Consider the following 12014-nt stretch of genomic DNA (forward strand, 5'->3'; position numbering starts at 1 on the left):
TCTAACTCAAAGCATACGCGAATTGTAATTTAAGATAGATTAAGACTCAAACATAAAAGGTTAAAATGTATTTTGTAAATATTCAGGATATGAAGTAAAAGAATAACATTGGACTACACTAAATTAAGCAACATTGACAAAAAAAAACAAAAACCCAGAATTTTCTCAGTCTGTTGAGATCTTGCTTCCGGGTTTATCCTCTGTTTGACTCAAATAAAATTTTTATAAAAATTAAAAACAAAATGAAAACAAGCCACAACTAAGTGAAGATATTTGCAATACATATAGCAAAGTATTAATATAAAGAACATATAAAGAGCTCTAATAAATCAGAAAACCAAAACTAAATAATATATGGGCAAAAAAATAATAATATATGGGTAAAAGATTTATGAAGAGGAACTTCACAGAAAAGGAAACATGAATATCCAATAAACATGATAGGACTCTAAAATTGCTCAGTAATTACAAAAATACAAATTAAAAACTCAAAAATATATATCATTGATATCCACCAAATAAAGAAAAATCATTGAAATTTTATTAAAATGTGTTGGGATTTATTTTCTCATTTCAAACCAATATATACTTCCATTCCTAATTTTGGGTTATTTAAAAAATATATGGTTCCTAAATTGTAAATGCTTCAGATCTATAAAACCTGGATGCATGTCTTACCCTAAGTGTATACTCAAGAAAACTTGGCACATGCAGAACAAAAGACATGCATGAGAATGATCATAGCAGTACTGTGTGTAAGAGCAGATGATCAAAAACAATGCAAATATCTACAAACAGATGAATGGGTAACAATGATGTATTCATACAATTGAAAACAGTGTATGAGTTCCAATAAATAAACTTCAGGTACATGGATAAATCACAAAACCTGCTTAAACTAAGACAGTGAGTAGGAGAAATATATATTACAGCATGATTCCATTTATAAAAACTTCAAAAACACAAAAAGCTGAAAATATTTTTAGAGATGTATACGTATGTGGTAAAGCTATAAAGAATAGCAAGATAATGGTAAATGCAAAATACAGGATAATGATATATGTAGGAAGGAGTATCAGATGGGGGAGAATAAATGGGTGATGCAAAGGTAATTTTTAATACTTGATTTTTGAAGATTGATGGTGGATATACTGGTGATAAACCATTCATACTATTTCATAATGAACATTTCTAAGAGTTCTAAAGCCATCAGCTAAACCTCAGTAACCTCATTCATTAAGGAGATTGGCTGGTAAAATATCCCTGTTCTATTTCCCTTGATGTTGATGAGACAATTATATTAATAAATGTTATATAAGCTATTCCTACATAAATCTTTCAAGTTACTCTGTATTTCTGGAGTCTACTAGAATAGGTTCAGAGTCCTTGAAACAGTCATAGTTATTCTGAATATATCTTAAATTTCTGTTAAGATTGTCAAGTCTTGGGCGTTGAGATGTGAAAGGTGAAGCACTTACTTGCTATGCAATATTGGATCGGTTACTTAACATTTCTGTCTGTTTTCTCAAAAATATGTGTGATTATTTACATCCCATTGACTTCTTGGTACCCAAATCTATTCCTCCATCTCTACTTAAGATAGAAAACATGGGGATACACACAAAGGACAGCTCTGGTCCAGGAGGTGCCATTATCATTGTATCCACAATGTTACCTGGAACGGAAACATGCTCACAGAGCAAGAGACCAATCACTGCCCCCACTTTCTCCCCCTCCTTCCATCAGCTCTGTCAAAAGTCTTGAATATGGGCCAGCCGAGTGGCGCGATGGTTAAGAACTGGCTTGGGACACCAGAGGGCCCCGGTTCGGATCCCACATATGAGGGCCAGTGACACTGACCTCCACTGCTAAGATGCTGAACAACAGCTCAACCTGGAGCTGGGCTGCTGTGAGCTGCAGCCCCTGTGGCAGTTGGTTGCCATGGGCTACCGTATGTAGCCAGCAGCCAGCGTGAGCGACCAGCAGCCGCAGTGAGCGGCCATCCAGAAGCCAGCGACTGGTCTGCCTCACCCGGGAAGAGCACAATGATGGTGCCAACTTGGGCCAGTGAAGCAACGTCCTCTACAACTAGACTGAAGAACAAAAAACGACAGCAACTTATCTGTTCCCCTTCCCCCAATTCCCCAGCACTGTTCCCATCCCCCCAATTCCCCAATAAAAATCTTAAAAAAAAAAGTCTTGAATATATCCAAAAGGTAAGTATGCCCTGGTCCATGACAGGCTTTCATGCTGGTGTTAGGTGTAGGGTACCTGGTATCCTTATTTTTCCTTTTGGTTCAATATTCAATGAATAAACTTTCCTTCAAAATCCCAGTAATTTCTGATGCTTAATTCTTAATTTAGTATTAGGTGAATTAGGGACAAGTGGACCAGGATGTACATAAATTATTGAAACAAACCCATATAATCTATTCTGCAAAAAGTCTCCCAGGAATGTCCTAGAATGAATCAGACTTATCTGTGTCTTTGTTGCCCACAATCAGAACACTGAGGACTATTCCAGAATCAAATTGTGAAGTAGAGGTCTTGAGTGTTTGCCATGCTTCTCTCCCTATCGATATTATTAGGAAATTTTAGCTCATTAGAAACACAGAATATTTCCACTCCCCTGCCCCACCCTACCTTAGCTATCTCTATGCCTTTCAGTAAGTGAATTAATCTCTCTGGACACACTTTTTTCCCCCCACATAAATTGAATGAAGCAGTTGAACTATAATTCTCTGCATGTTCAGTTAAATAGAAATCTTGCCTCTGTTTTTAAAGGGAATTAATATGAAATTTAATGTTGCTCTTGCTTTATTAGCAAACTTGTTTTCACCACAGTATAGTCCTTGTATGATAGAGTATTTGAAAGATATATCATTTGTTTTCTTTCTAAGACCTTTGGCTAACATTAGCTCAAACTGCTTTTATTTTGCCCTTGAGATAGATTCACCTAAATAATATTTTCCTTGCTAACCTCAACAGCCTGACACAGTATATTACTTTTTGAGTCACTGTCCTCCTTTTCATTTCCAATATTTCCTTAGCCATAACTTTAAGAAAAGGCTTTTGTAAAGCCACATTGAATACTGCTTGCTCTTTATTTTATTTTCTTGGGAAATTGTAAAGTATTGTAGTTCAATTATGGGGCCTCTCTACCCTAGAGACTTGACTCCCATCTGTATTCATTTTCTTTTTTCTGTCTCTCAATTCTAGATTCCTTTATTTTACACTGTGGGTGTTCAATTTAAAAATCCATGTGGTTAATTTCTTCTTATCTAATTCTGATACAGAGTGCCCCGATGTGTTTTCCTTACAAGTTGGCTATAAAATGATTAGCAGTACTGCCAGGCCAAATGATCTTGAGAGAAAGAAATTGACAGGAAACCAAAATGGATGGCTCCGCATGTTTGCTGGGAAACAAAAACATAGGTGTTTATGACTTTTTTTAGCTCTAGAATTAGAATTTTCTTAATTTTAAAAAGTAATATAAACTGAATTTTAATAAAAAAATATTTAAGTACAAATTCTCTAAAAAATTAAATTATTCATGTCCTAGAAGATTATAGTCTAAGACCAACACATGCCAAATAGATGACTATTGACATTTTATGTATAAACAATTTTTTTAACATGGGTTAACTCTCTGCTAACTTCAGTGCTCATAGGCGAAGAGTGTATTGTGAATATACTTCATTATTGCCTTAAGTGGATTAGATGATAGGAGGAAATCCAATGTCCTAGAAATCTGAAGGAAAAAAAAGAAGAGTAGCAGCAGCAATGATAATGATATAATAATAATGGTTACTATCATTAAGTCCTTGCTTTGTGCTTGGAACTAGCACTTATTATGCATAGCTTTACTTAATCTTCACAAAAAACCTCAGAATATATTGTGTCATTATGTACTTAGTATAGATGAAGAAATAGGCTTGGAGGGGTCTTATACAGTTTTCAAGATCACATAGACAATTAGTCATAGAAGCTAGAGTTCTATCCAAATTCTTGCCCCAGAAAACAAACATTTAATCAATCCTCTGTCCTGGAAAGATAAAACAAAAAACCTGGATCTTGAAAGGCAATGGCAGAAAATGTACAGATATAAAATAAAAAGAATAATAAGATATGAATCTATACAAACAATAGGCAAAATTTAGAAAAGTTTATTATTTTTTGCACAACACTAGATAATGACAGTTATGAATAGATTTAACCAGACAACTAGGGTGATTATTAAAGATATAACGTTTACTGATACATGAGAGACTTGATCAAATGGAACTCTTTTGTACCACTATTCAACTAGGATATGCAAGCTTTTCCACCAACATGGAGTATTTTCTTGGTACCTCTCTCCTGTATTCTTTCGGTAGTCTACAGAAAACTTTGGCTAAATTTTCACTTAATGAATTTCTTGTTTCTAGAGCCTCTAATTCCCACTCTTGCCATAAGACACACTTTTCTCCTCAGTGCCCCAATCCAATTTAGTTTCTATTCTGATCCTGTAGCCTAAAATAGATAGCAAAGGGAACATTAAAGTTGTAAATAGATGAATCCATTGAAAAAGGAGTAAAGAAAATGATGACAATGGGATCTCAACCAGGGCAAAACTGTAAAGGAAAGCTAACAAAAGTGGGGATTTTAAGCAAAAAAAATGGATGGAAAAAAATCATTAAACAAAATAGATGAAATCAGTTCTGGAAATAGCAAATAATTTTTTATAAAAAATACACGACCAAGGAATCAGTTAAATCTCTGTAGCATAAGACATAGAGATTCTAGGTTAAAATATCTGAGAAATGAGATAGAGAAAAAAGACAACTGACCTGATCTTTTTTTTTTTTTAGTTGGGGAATTGGGGAGGGGGACCAGCCAAGTTGTTCTTCAATCTTAGTTGTAGAGGGTGCCACTTGCCATCTGGCTGCGTCGGCAGCTCATGGTCTCTAAGCTCAAGGTGTTGTGTTCAGTCTTAGTTGCCTGTGGGCGTAGCCACCATCCCATGCGAGAATTGAACTGGCAGCCTTGTTAAGAGCGCATGCTCAATCCACTGAGCCATCCAGGTGGCAGCTCAGCTCAAGGTGCCAAGTTCAGTCTTAGTTGCGGGTAGGCATAGCCCACCATTGAACAGGCAACCTTCTTGTTAGGAGCATGTGCTCTCACCAGTTGAGCCATCCTGCCACCTGTTGGCAGCTCAGCGGCAGCTCAGCTCGGGCACAGCGTCACTGGCCCATGTGGGAATTGAACTGGCGGCACTGTTACTCAGAGCTTGCGCTCTTAAGCTAACTCTTAACCAACTGAGCCACTCAGCTAGCCCAACCTGATCTTTCTTTTAGTTTAGGTAAGTCTGCTATAAAGGGCAAAGAGATGATATATACTCTCTACAACAGAAAAGTCTGATATGTCAACCCAGTAGGACCAAGTGGGGATATTTGGCCCATTCCTTGAACTCTGGGAGCACACAAGAGAGAAAATAAAAAACTTAGTCTTGCAAAAACTAAAGTGTATCTGCATCCAGTATGTAAGTAGAGTCTTCTTAATATTCATGAACAAAAAAAAAATGCTATTAATTCTAAAATTAATTACAGCATACATGTAAACCCCATTTCTTGTTATCCAGCAGTCTCCCTCAAGGAACTTTGGCATACAAACATCTAACACAATCTCGCTGTCTAGGATTCTGACCACTGAGGGAGAGTGTTGAGTAGGACATGAGATAGACAGGAAGAGAAATTGGCTCAAGAATGGTGGTAAGGTAAGAAAGTGGAAAAGGGAGAACTAATCTGGATTCATATTCTACTTACTCATTTCTTCTAAAATGAGTTGACTTGTTTCTACATACCGGATACACCTGTTAAAACGTGCAATTTTTAATTATTGAAATCTAGGGAGTGTGCTATAAGTATCTTTAGAATAAAGATGTATTTTAGGTGGATATTACAATAATCCTCTCAAAGACATTTATTGGAAAACAATATTACGGAGGTGGTTGATTCTTCTTTTTCTCCTTCTCCTCCCTCTCCTTTTTCTTCATCAAGTACTTAAAATTGATTTTAAACTAATATCTATTATCTCTTTTCTCCAACTATGAAACTATTCTAAAATAAGATAAGAAAATGGAAGATATATATTTACATAAAGTTACAATTTTGTCGAATACACATTTGTCATTAAAAGGGTTAGTTTATATCAAGGTTCTCATCTTTTCTCCTCCGCTTAGAATAAGGATTTTAATCTTAAACATTACATAAATAGGAAAGATTTAATTAAAACTTGAAGAAATGTGTTAGTGTTAATTGAATCCTTGCTACAGTTACCTTTGCAAGCCAATGTTAATGAAACTCCAGTTCAAAGTGGATGGGTTTGGGGAATTGAGATAGCTATTTATTTCCTTACCTGAGATGCCATGATAATCTCAGTAAAATAAAGAACCCAATTAAGAGAGTTCTCATTTGTAGCTATTGATCAAGTTTACACAAACTGCTAGAATTTCTAAGCAAAACAAATCAGAGGTTCAAAGGCCGTTAAACAAGATCAGTGAGAGATAAAGGGAACTTCTTTGCATTTGGAAAGCCTTTCACCTGTGGAGCAGAGAATGGACTTGCTTCCCTGCGGAGCTGGGTCTGCTCCCGCTCCTCGCCTATCTCTCTGTCCCTTCCCCCACTCGCTGAACCTCCTAGCTTTGTATCTCTCCGTATAACCAAGCCCTAGAGCTTAGAGACAATCAGGTCAGCACAGAGAAAAGCTTCTTACTTCCGAGCAGAATCGGTCAGGGTAGAGAGAGGAAGGAGGGAGGGAACCCACGCTTTAGTCGTCACTATGCTGGCAAAGGGTGGAGAGAGAGGTGGGGGGAGGACGCTGCCAGAAACTGAATCCCCAACCATGTCGCACTTGACCCAAGTCTCCAAACTTACTGGTCACCGCAGGGGAAACTCCCAGTGCTCTCTCCGCACTGCCTGGCAGCCTCCGCGGCTGGGTGGAGTCGCGCTCCCCGGCCCCACCTAGGAGACGGAGCTTCCCCAGCATCTCTGGTCCACAGCGCCCTTCACGAAAAGTCTCCGGGCATCTAGCAACGCTCAGGTTATTCTACCCCGGCTTCCAACCCCCGGAACCCCGACAGAATAATATCATTAACCTCCAAGAGCCCTGAGGGCCACCTCCCTGTGGCTCAGTTTGTGGACATTCGCGCGGAATCCTTTCATATCCCAGTCCTGCTCTGCTTTCACAACTCCGTCGGGTCAAATGGCCAAAGACAAACTTCTGCCTCTCCTTCCCCCGATCCCACCTTTTCAAAATCCCACAGCCTGAGAACCTACACACATCGGAACTCCTAGAGCACTGTTGCAGTCTGGGCATGCTCAGTGTCGGGGCAGGTTGTGATTGAAAGTAAAAAAAAAAAAAAAAAAGAAAGAAAGAAAGAAAGAAAGAAAAAGCATTGTATTATGCTGTCTCCTCCTGTGCATAGGGCTTCCTGAACAGGTTTCGGGGTATCCCTGCTCCTACCCAAAAGGTATATCGGATGCCCTTGATTGCGTCTTTTTGGGATCTGTCCCCCTCTTAGTTCACAGCCCCTCCCTTAACCCTCCCCAACCCGCCTCTTCAGGTCCCTGTCCGCTGTGGGGATGGAGAGACACTAACAGAACTGGGATGGGCGATCTTGGCTGAGCAGATCCACCTATTATTAGTGCTCCTGGATTGGCTCCTTGGCAGAGCGTACCCGAGGTGGAACCAATCAGGTGGCCGGGGCTGAAAGATGATGGGCGGCCGCCTCCTCACTGGAGGGATTCCTGGAGAAGCTGCAGTGTGGGGATGCTCTAGACCGAGTACTGCCCCCAGTGTCTTTCCACTTCCTCCTGCAGCGGCGGCGGCAGCAGTACTTAGCAGCGGCAGCAACTTGAGGCTGCACCGGGCAAACCCCCCAGGGTCGTCCTCCTCTGAGAGGGGGGGCTCAGCGCCCCGAAGGGGTGTGTGTAGGGTGGGGGCGGCCAGCTGGGACCAGCTGGTGGCCCTGGAAAACCTCCCACACGCCCACACCCACACACCCCTTTTGTGTTACAGGCTGCCCCTCCAAGAACAGAGGCAGCGAGCAGACGTGTGTGCCTTGCACGGGTCCGCCGGGGAAAGCAGTGGGGACGGAGACCAGCACCACCTCCTAGTCTTCCCTCCAGGTAAGACCGCGGGACTGGAGGCGCGGCCACCTAGGTGGTGCCTATTTGCTTGAATCTGTTCTCGGTACACTTGGGTTTTGGTGGTGGGAGACTGAGACCTGGGGAGGGAGCCCCGGGTGGCCTATTGTGAGAAATATAATGAGACCACATGTGCATCTCCTGGAAAAGCACTTTGCACAGTGCCGGTGATTGAGAGCCTGGAGTTGATGTTGGGCATCCCCCATCTTCTTGTTCCGTCTTTCTTCCTCTCATTCTCTCTCCTCTATCCCCCACTGCCATCTCAACCTCTCACCTCCCTCCACCTCTTTCTCGGTCTCTTTTTTCATCTCCACCCTTCTCCCATCCTAAGCACGCACAGGGTTTCTTTCTCCTCCTCGAGAGGACTGCCTTTTCTCAGAGGGAAGAAGGGGGTGGTGAAGGAAGAAAGGTTTCTTTCTGCCCAGGGGAGAAGGAAAACAAGGTAGGATACAACCTCTGTGAAAACGAGAGTCCGGAAAGCAATTAAACGGAAAGAAGCAAGTAGATAAGCCATCCAGCCTGGGCGGTCAGAGAGGGGAAGCATCAAGTTTGACTTGATCTCCTTGCAAGAGACTATGTCTCTCACTTGATTCGTTCCAATGGAACAAAAATAAACCACTGATCCAACCCACAGTCAACTGCTTAGCTGCTGTTGTTTTTAAGCGCCAACCATCTGACTTTCCTGTGTCCATCTGTCCTGTGGGGCTGACTGTTTGGTATTGACCATCATTGGTAATATCTGAACTTTGAGGTGCCTCTCGAGTAAAGAAAAAATTTAAAAACAGATTATTACTTTCTTGAGGTTCTCTGGTATGGCCTTTATGTTGGGGGCCAAAAAACAATGTAAAGTTTCAAACATTTGTAAGTGACACCAGTATTATCAGGAGGCTTGGATTTCTACTTTGAGAAAGCTAATTTAGTTAGCTTTGGGGACATGTTGATTTTCACTTTCTGGAATATTAACCCTTTGGTGAAATACAGCAACCATTTAACTTTTGTGCTAAAGCTACTTGTGTGTACAAATTGTCATTTCATTCTACCTTTCTACTATCTGTTCGCATTTTATTGCTGGCATATCAAATTCATGCCTTGCCTTATTTTCTTTTAATAAGGATATCTAGTAGATTGGAACTGTATATACATCATGTTTACATGCTTTGTTTAGAAGGCACACGGAAGCTCGGTTAGCCAATAATTCTCTTATACTGGAACAAAGTTTAGAAAGTAATGGCAGGAAGATACCCTCAAAGTTTAAACATCTTAAAGGGGAAATATTTTTGTTGTCAAGAAAGAGAAAGATAGGAAAACAACTATGTACCCTGACTGGCTGCATAATAGGTCAAGTGCAAGATACTTGTGGAACAGAGCCTTGATGGCAGCTGCAGCAATTTCCAATTCCATCATCAATGATATAAGCTTTCCTTTCCTGTTATGCATCAGAGACAGCTAAGTGATTACTGTCAGAATGGAAGAGGTAGAGAGAAGTGAGTGCCTAGTTGAATATAATGGGAAAGCATTCTAAATAGGTCCGACATGAGTGCAAGGAAGCCAGAAGGTGCTAGTATGTCCAGATAAATCTTTTCATTTGATTTACCAGGGGAAATGCCAAGTCTTACCTTTTTTTCTACATGTCCACTTGGGATAAGAAAAGGGAATCTTCTTTCAAAACTCTTCCTCATCTTCCTCATGAAGCTATCACCCCAGAAAGTCTTTTTTCACCGTATACCCTAGCATATAAGTTTATACACCAAACTTAGAAAAGAGCTGGCTTCATTTACCATCAGTGTAGTGTATATTATTTTCTCAACCATTTTCCATTTGATGCACTTATTTCTAAGTGAATTACTGAGAGTCACAAAAAACAAGATCTTTTTAAAGCTTTGACATTTAAATGCTCTTCTTTTTTCCTCTTTAATGTAGTCTATCTGTTGACAGCTAACTCTAAATTTTAGAGGTGCCACCTTTTGGTTCCAAGGACAAAAGGACAATTGCTTAATTGCCTCATGTATACAACTGAGTTAACAAGTTTAGACATGAAAAGATGTGTACAAAAAGGAAATCGAGTGTTTTCCATGGGAGCAAAATAAGATTTTGTTTGTGTATTTCTCCACTTTCTTAGGAAAGGTAAAAGTTTAGGCTTCTTGGCTTGTGATATTTATTTTCATGGCTCTTTACAAATGTTAATTATAGCAATGGCATGTAAAAGATATTTATGGGAGTATTTAGTTTTTCATATACTTTTGAAAAATTATGTCTGTGTATATACTGGAAGTCAGAATTAATTCCAATATATATATAGTGAATGGATTGTTTGAGGAGACTTTAAATCGTTACCTGTCATCCCACAGAATGTTCTGGTATAGCAATTTCACACAATCTTTTATCTTTTCTCCACTTAAAAGAATATCTTTTTAAATCTTATTAATGTTTCAGGATAAATATGATAATTAGACTTGAACATATTTTTGTCAGAACTAAAGGTTGCTAAAATACAGGACAAGTCCTAACATACTAATTCCATGAAATACCACATCATGGAGAGCTGTTGCAGAGTACTTTTGAACTTCATTTCATAATGGAAAATATTAGTTATTTTCTCTGGTCGAATTATCAGATAGCTCTAATCAAGAAATACAAAAATTGATAGCATTGTGTTTATAGTATAGGATTTGCATACTACACTTGGTGCTAACTTAAAATAAAACTAGAATATAGTAGCTTCTCTTAATTATATTTGCAAAATGAACAGGAAGATGAATAAATAAAATACAAAATGTGTTAGAAATATCATTTGAACTTCCCGTTAGCCTAATGACACCATGGACATAATATCAATTCATCTCTTTTGAGGTCAGTATTTTAATCAATTTAAAGTGAATTCTCAAAGCAGGTTTTTGGAGCCATCTAATCTTAATAAACTCACACTTAAAACAGACATTTATATTAGCCTGTAATACTTACAGCTCTTATGGTTTCCCATTTGTGCAACAGCCAGGAAGAGATATCATTAATTCCAAATTGGAACATAATATTTCTTTTCCTAGTGGAAGTAATTGAATAATTTGGGGGAGAGAAAGAAAAAATAAAACAGTTTGATTACATAATACAGCAAATTTGGTCTAATATTTTGGAAAACCAAGACCAAAGTTAGACTTTCTGCTATTCCATTCTGTATGTGTGGGTCTTACAAATGTTTTGCTAAAAAAATAATGCTTTCTAAAATTAAGTATCTAATCCACTTGTGATTTAATTGGTTTAAAATGATTTTCCTGTCATAAATAGATCTGTATCAAAATTTTACAATATAAGAGAAGTTTTCTAGCTGAGTTTGTTTTCCATTAAAATTGACCAAAGTACTTAAAAAAGGATAAAGTTATGTGGGAGTCTAAATAAATAAGTTAGTTTTCAATTAGTATTCAAGGATATATGTATGTATATTAAAATTATAAAAATTTTCTAAAAGGATTAGAAACTAATGGAAAGTAGCATATAATCTGCTGAAACTAGGGAGTACTCCTTTTAAAAGTATCATTCAAAGAAAGATGACATTGTCTTGTGGATGCTTTTAATGGCCTTTTGGTTGAAAGGTTCGGAATACCCAGAGGCAAAATTAATAGGGGTCTAGTTCTTTTCCTTTAAACAGTCCTTCTGTGGCTTTGGGAAGAAATGATTCTTATATGAATCATGGATGAAAAAAATTTCTCAGTACCAGAAAATCCACTTCTATATACAGGTAACAAATAAGATAAAACCATATTCTTACATGATTTGGACATAACAGGGTGATAAAGTTTCTGTCTTCTTAAGGCTTTTATCGAGTGTTTCTTT

The 12014-nt window shown here is 38.5% G+C and overlaps 1 protein-coding gene across 3 annotated transcripts in view; it reads left to right on the forward strand.

The window, feature by feature from the left end:
- The first annotated feature begins 7779 nt into the window (after positions 1–7779).
- Positions 7780–12014, forward strand: part of SYT1 (synaptotagmin 1) — a 550863-nt gene continuing 546628 nt past the window's right edge. For 2 of the 3 annotated variants that reach the window (XM_019626838.1, XM_019626837.1), the window contains exon 1: positions 7781–8168. The gene's annotated coding sequence lies outside the window, so the exon portion shown is untranslated. Of the gene's footprint in view, positions 8169–12014 lie in introns of all 3 variants that reach the window. The other variant, XM_019626840.1, reaches the window with a different exon arrangement.

This window comes from Hipposideros armiger, unplaced genomic scaffold (genome assembly GCF_001890085.2).
Source record: "Hipposideros armiger isolate ML-2016 unplaced genomic scaffold, ASM189008v1 scaffold_691, whole genome shotgun sequence".
NCBI lineage: Eukaryota > Metazoa > Chordata > Mammalia > Chiroptera > Hipposideridae > Hipposideros > Hipposideros armiger.